This window comes from Geospiza fortis, unplaced genomic scaffold (genome assembly GCF_000277835.1).
Source record: "Geospiza fortis unplaced genomic scaffold, GeoFor_1.0 scaffold112, whole genome shotgun sequence".
Classification (NCBI taxonomy): domain Eukaryota; kingdom Metazoa; phylum Chordata; class Aves; order Passeriformes; family Thraupidae; genus Geospiza; species Geospiza fortis.
The window spans coordinates 4,901,681-4,909,033 of record NW_005054298.1 but is presented as its reverse complement, the minus strand read 5'-3'; the positions used below and the strand labels follow the sequence as shown (position 1 = coordinate 4,909,033).

The following is a 7,353-nucleotide window of genomic DNA, read 5'->3' as shown; positions in this document are numbered from 1 at the left end:
TTCCCCTTCCCTAATATAGCCAGGGCTGGCCGGGGTGGGGCACAGGGTCTTCATCTATTATGTTTCCATTTTCTTAAAATTTCTGCCGCATGTTGGATAATTTTGCATGTGGGTATATCTACCATATTGTACTGTAAAGTGTAAGTAGACTTGAGAGCAAACTACGTCACGGCCTGGTTTTTACCATCTCTTTTAAAAACGTTTTAAAATGAGTTTTCAGCACCAAAGAAGGGTTTCACTTTATGGGGAAGATGGAGCGAGATAGAAAAAGAAGTGAGGAATAGCTGTTTCTTACATGGGTTCTAAGAATTCAGGTTATTCACGTGAAGAGATTTGCACACATCCTACATGTTGATGGATTTGTGTGATGCCCATAGAAAGCTGGATTATGAGGTGATGGAAAAAAACCAAAAAGAGTGGTGCACGCTTTGCTTAGGGTGCATTGCCACATAATACAGCCTGCCTTAGTGTTTGTTGTCTTGGAGTGGATCTGCTAATAGTCTTTAATTTTAAATTTTGATGCCCCCTTCTCATTGACCTGAAACCGAAGAGATCTTGTGTGCCCAAAGCAGAATAGGGAATGTGTTGGGTTTTTTCTCTTGCAGTGTCTGACACTGGCCTTTTTCCACTGAGGTATTAACCTGCAATTTTTAATGGGGTTGCTTTCTCATGTCTTGTCTTCCACAAGGAGTAATGTATTTGAGATGTGCTCTTTGGCTGAATATTAAGCAGCAGTTTTACAGGGCAGTGTGTCTTGTGAATGTTAGATTAGGAATATTTATTTACTGTTGAAGTGAAAGGTAAAATGAAGTTCTGATTATTTTTCAAAATGTTTTTTTCAAATAATTTGCTATTCAGGAGGAGGAAATAGCAATGGAAGCACATTTTCTTTGACAGTCTTCCATTGGCTTGGCATGCACCTGATATTAAGCTTTTGTTTTGCAGTAAGTACTGTGATGTCAAGGGTTTGAGTATTTTGTAGAAATTAAGTAACTTATTGCTTCTCAATTTACCGAAGTCCCAATAGCAAAAATAATGTTAAGACGTGTGTCCATTTAAATCTTGGAAGATCAAAAATGTAGTACTTGTAACTGCACTTCTTGACCACTCTTTATTTTAGAAAACTGTAAATTGCTGTCAAGATCAACTAGTACTTTGCTAGTGAGTAAAACCAGATTTGACTAAATATCAGTAATTTTGAGGGGTGTGCAGTGTACTGGGTTAGGTTTGTCAGCAGTGCTCCAGAAATTATTTATTAAAGATTTGGGAAGGGTCAGCCACTAAATCTATTGCAGTGGTTGTCTGTTTGTATTTTAATTTTGTGTGTCTGTTAAGAGGAATAAAGGAAAAGTGGAGGGGACAGAGCAGAGTAATAGTACCATTCTCATCTTAAACACAATTCTGCTTCTGCCTTTTTTCTTCTTTTAACTTCAGGTTTTGGCTTTCATTTCTTCTCCTATTTCAGTATATTTGCCTTACACCTTAGTCTTTATTTTGTATTGCTTGGTGAAAGTCTGTCCGTGAAACAGCTTCAAAGCAGCTGAATGGTTTGGGTCGAGTGCTCTAGGCTCAGCTCTGGTACAACTCAAATGCCGCGGGTTTGGGGTTTATTCAGTTAAAGTCACTTTGCTACAGTGGCCTCTGTTAATTCAACTTCATGTCTTTGTATCACCACTTTCACAAACCTACTTCTCCCCAGAGTTAATTTGCCTAAGAGATGTAGCAACCACATCTTTTTAAAATACTTTTATGTGTTTAAAGTTTCAAGGTGCTCTAGTCCAGACTTATAAAAGTAACTGATACAGTTGCGTTTTTTGGACACTTTAGGGAAAATCGGCCTTTTGACACCATGTTCTCTGAGTGAGGTATCAGGTAATGGAGCAACGTAAACTTTGACTTTGCTAAAATGTGGCATACAGTCCATTTTCTAAAAATCTTTTAAATATATTGACAGCATGGTTCAGATTCGGTGAGCTAGACGACTATGCTCCAACTTTTACATCCTGGATAAAAATATGAACCACCTTGGATGTCCTGATTAGTTGAAGTGATTTGCATCTGAAATTTTTCAGCGTGCTCGAATTCTCGTTTCAAAGATACGAAGGGAGTTAAGCAGTAGCTAGTACATACGAAGTGCTGTAATTCATGGGTGTGACAGCTAAGGAGCTTTCCATAGGAGTGGGAGAATATCCTGTAATCCTGCCACCACTGGGCTGCAGAGGTGTTGAGGCCAGTCAGGCTTTTGGTGGCAGTTTTCCCGTGTCCATCCCGCCTAGGAAAGGCCAGATAGAAATGACCCAGGGGGGGTTTGTTAAACGCCGCATTCCACGTGGAGCCTTTTAGTGATGGAAAGAGGAGTCGTTTGGCAGTGCAAGACCTGAATAATGAGGTCATTCACGCTGGATTCTTTAGGCAAGAAGAATCAATGTGAGTGCCTCAATGTGGTGCTTACTCTGGGTGATAGGTAGCGTCTGTGGGAGCCCATTAAAGCTGGGGTTATGTGGTTCTTGGTGTATCCTCCTTGGCTTTTCTCAGAGGTGGTGGACGAATGTGCTGTATAACAATGTCAGGAAATTTTGGGAAGCGGTGCTGGAAAGCTCTTTCTGGGAGATGGTAAGTCAGCAACAGATGATGATTAAATATTGTTGGGAGAATGGCACTTTGGGCCTGCCTATTATCTTATTTTGATTTCATAATTTGTTGAAGAAGTATTTTAGAGGAAATAATGTCTGGAAACAGATTTATGAAGGGCAGCAGCCTTAATTACAGAACAGCCTGCACTGCTACTTTTGTGCATAAGTTAGTCTCCTGTAGTTTAATGTATGTACTATGAGAATCCTGTCAATGTGTCATTTTTTGATATGCACTTCTCTCCAATCTATAGAATTATGTTTCAAAAAATATTGGTTATTGCATGTTCTGATCCAGACTGCTGAAACAAAGTGTAGATTTGAGATGGCTGTGAGATGCTTATTCCAGGGTTTCTTTTCTACTCGTTATCTTGGATCTCTGTAAGGAAATGGGGCATTACCTCTAAGCAGCCATTGGTTTCTGCATAAGCAATTATATACTACATTGTTCACCTGTCTTTTTCCATCTGCTGCTGAATTTTTGTTCTTTACTCTCCTTCCCAACATCAGCTCTTATTATTCTTTAATCTGTAACTTGAATTTGTGTATAAAATGGAATTCTGTCCCTTATTTAGCGCTCTTAACTTTTCTGCCCCCTCCTCAGGTTTGTTAGCAAGTGTGTAGTGCCGTGTATGAAAGATCTTTGTCCTGTATAGAGTGGTCTGAAGGCTAAAGCTTGTCAGGACAAATGCCATTAATATCTTTAAAGCTGTGACTACATAGCATAGCAGAGTTGCTCCTTCTATTTGAAACTATAGTTTTGGATAGCTTTCATCTCTGAGTCAAAAAATAACCTCGAAAATACATAAAGATAGAAGATACTATTGTTGGATTTAGTTTAGCAAAAATCCAGTCCTGAGTTTTGTGCTTTTCTAGAAAATGTACTGTATAATTGGTTAGCACTTAACCTGCCACAGTCGTTGAGAGAATTGTTCCCAGCCAAGTGAGGTGTGATACTTTGCTGTAGGTATTCAACTAAAGCATTTTAATTTATGTTAAGTGAAGCAAGACATAAATAGATGCAATACCTGCTGCTGTGCAAGAGGCCATCGTGGTGCCATATCCTTGGCTTTTTGTTCCTGCCCTCTGCCACCTCCTCTGCTCTGTTGAACGAGCTGTTACTGGGAGCACTTCCTGAACTTTTATCTGTGTAAGATGTAGGTCTCTTATTCTATCAAATTGAAGCATCTATTGGGAGACTTGGAGGAGCAGTTTAACTGGCAGATGGAGGAAATGGTGACTGGGAGTGAGATCAGTGACTTCTTTAGTGCAGCTGAGTCTGGAAAAGGCTGTTGGTGTGCAGCTGGTGAGTGAAGTTTGAACTAATTCGAGTGCTTCTGCCAACAGCAGATTGAGGAGTGTTCTCACAGTCCTTTCTCCTGTCAGAGCTTTGGGCATCAGAACCTCCTGCTGGTGCTGAGAAGCTGGGAGCTGTTGCATCATTGACCAATGCTGGATCCACAGACAGATTTCCATCTGTTTTCGTGTTCTAAGTGTTCTTGTGGAGATACAGCAGGAGTATCTCCTGCTGTAGGCATTTTGAGAGGCATTGGAAAATTGCTTGCTGGCTTAGATCAAATGCTGAGGTTTTGTACCCTAATGAGGCAGTAGCAAAATGAGTAAATCAGTTTGTGGAGAATTCCTGTCCATGTTATCGCAGCATGATTTGAAGCGTTTCAACAGAAGGTACAGAAAAAAGCCTTTTTCCTTTAAAGCATTGTTAATCCCACAGTCTTTTGGATGAAGAGCTCCATTTCAGGTTCAGTGTGCTCTGTAGGTGTTTAAAAAGAGTACAACTTGCTGCTAGGATTAGAATCCTTTTCTCGCTTTCTTTTGTAATCCACTACATCTATTCCATAGCTTAAAGCAAGAACTGAGCCCTCACCAGTTTGTGTCTCCCCTCAGATACAGCTGGATTGGTTAGCAAAGTTACACACATTGGCAGAACTCAGACTCACAATAAAACCTGGTTGGCCTTTTTCAGCTAGTGGGTCTTTATCCTTCTTCCACTTGGGAAGTCAGACTAATTCTGAACAAGAACTTTTGGCTTTCTAAGGCAAAACCAAGGGAAACTGAATAATTTTCTTGTGTTAGGGATTGTTGCATATGCTTTAGTGGCAGAAACTGGTAAAATGACAATTAGATACTCATAGTATCTACTGATATTGTTTTTACTGTTAGAATTGACTGCAATGAGTCCTTAATTTTTACTTGTAATGAAGATGACACGTTATTAGTCTCTTAGTTTAGGTGTTGTGGTTTCTTCTTTGTTTCAAGCATATCAAAGTGATCTTTTCTGCATTTTCATTGTACTTAATCTCTAAAAAGGCTTCTAGCTGCTAGTTTGGTTGCAGCTGCATTATTGTCATGGAAAAATAAACTGCTCTTTGAAGGGTTTAAAGCTGTACCACAAAGCAGTGCCAGTTACTGCTCTGAGATGTCATCCCTGTGGTGTGGATTGGAGGAGGAAAAGGACTCCCAGTACTTGGAAAGCTGTTAAGTGACTTTATGGAAGCTGCTGTAGGAATGCTACTGCAGTCTGGTTAGACTTGTGGGCTAACAAAAGGATATGAATCTTTCACACAAACTGTTGTGTTAACTTATAAAAATGCTATGATGTTCATCCTAATACTTCGTGTGGGGATGTTTTGTTTTGCTCTAGTTTCAAATATTGGCTTCTGGAGAGAAACACTTGTTTTTATGTGAACATTCCTGTTACTGAGAGAAGGAACTGAGTCCAGACTGAGCTTATCTAGTAATGAATTAAATACAGAAGAATAAATAATACCATGTTGGAGGAAGATTTCTCAGCTTCAAATGGTACTGTTAGACTAAATTTTTAAAGCAGTAATATGAAAAGAATAAATGGTGTTACTGGGCTAACTCAGCTAATGCAATGTATGGTATTCCAACAGTTGGCTGTTCATCGTTGACCAGGATGACATGCCATTAGTTGCTACATAATCTTGTATTTCCTGACACTGCAAAGTTTGATTTGAAAATCACAAAGAGCAGTAGTCCTTATTAAGACCTGCATGTCAAAATTGTGGTGGAAGCTGTCCCAACTCAGAACACCATCAGCTTTTTATCTGGCCTTTTCTGTTGAAATATTAGACAGTGTTAAAAACTGGGTTTCTGTCTGTCTTCCTTGGTCCATAGCAGTGTGAAAGCTTAAAATAATAATATTCCATAAAGATCAATAGTTATAGATGTGTAAATATTCTTTCAGTAACTCTTTCTTGTCCTCTTTTCCAGTATGCAATGAAATATAGATTACTTTTAAGTAAGAGACAGTTTAGCCTATTGGTTACATATGGAATAATTGGGGATGGGAAACCTTGAAGACTTTTCAGCTCTGTTCAGACAATGTGTGAATTCAGGCATGGTTTAGATCAGTGGTGATGATTCTAAAACGTGTGGTTTGACTGACAGGCTTGACATCACAGGGGTCTGATGGGGTTCTTTGTTGTCCATCTAAATATTTTGTGTCTGCACACTGCAGAAAGGCAGCAGTGTCCTGCAGCTCTGTGTCACACCTGCCCAGCCTGGGGCTGTGTGTGATGAACTGACTGCTTTTGATATGAACAGTAAGAAAGTCCTGGTGCATGACGTGAGCAGGCTCAGCTCTAATCCTGCTCATAACTTATTAACCTTGGGACTCTGCTGTTTGCAGTATCAGGAGCTGGTTTCTGTGTCCTTATTTTATTCATGTCTGCAGTTACCTCCTTATAGTGGCAGTGACTCTAAAACTTCTGAAATATGTTTGACATATGTAGGTTAGATGCAGGCATGGCTTCTATATGGAACATGTATTCTCACATATGTTTGATGTTATGAGACAGACTCCCATATAAAACATGGGAGGACATAAAACTCATTGTAAATTATTCTTTGAAATCTTTAGAAATAAAGTACTAGTAAGTGGACTTTTTCCAGTTCCTTTCAATTTTAAGGAAAAATTGTTGATCCTAAGAAGGCTTCTTAACAGGCTTTTGAAAGCAAAATCTGATGGAAAAAAAATTCCAGTTGTTTCCCACTGAATCTAGGCCACTCGGGTACCTTGGTATTAAATAGCAGTAATTATCAGTAAAATAATGGAATGTTTGTGGAAAGGATGCAACTCATTGCATTGTGCACTGCTTGAATGTGCCTGAGGACTGAAAGGACAGACTCTGGGTCATTTAGTCCAGTCCCTTCTTCTTACAGAAATAATGCTTTCATAACTGTGTCAAACTTTATTTAATGTTAATTAAATCGCTGGTTATCTTCTTGCATGCTGAACAGCAGTTGTAAAATCTGGTTGTGATATCTACTGGCCTCCAGCTTTGCTGACTTTGGAAAACTTACAGGTGCATGGGTTTGTGGTAAAGTTTTTCTCCAGATTAAGTAGCTCTTCTATCTATCTGTTATCTACTGCAGCCACATGAAATTAAGTTTTCCATACAAGTTTTTATCAGTGCAAATACCATTCTCCATATAAGGCCTTAGCAGGGCTTTATTAGAATGGCATTTTTGTAGCTTTGCTGAGAATAAATTGAATGGTAGTTACATCTTTAAAATTTGAATTTTCTTAATCTTTATTGTCTCTGCTTTATCAGTTTCCTCTATAATACTACATGTAATTTAAATAGATTAGGCCTCCTCCATTTGTTTTTCCTAGGAGCTATAACTTTATTAAATGGAACTATTTGGCACAATCTCTGCTACGATGTTTTTCTGTCAA

At 39.0% G+C, this 7,353-nt stretch overlaps 1 protein-coding gene across 1 annotated transcript in view; it reads left to right on the top strand.

Annotated features, from left to right (window-relative positions):
* The first annotated feature begins 2,461 nt into the window (after nt 1-2,461).
* The window catches only part of R3HDM1 (R3H domain containing 1), an 83,573-nt gene continuing 78,681 nt past the window's right edge, over nt 2,462-7,353 (top strand). Inside the window, 1 exon segment of the mRNA XM_031057364.1 lies at nt 2,462-2,613. The gene's annotated coding sequence lies outside the window, so the exon portion shown is untranslated.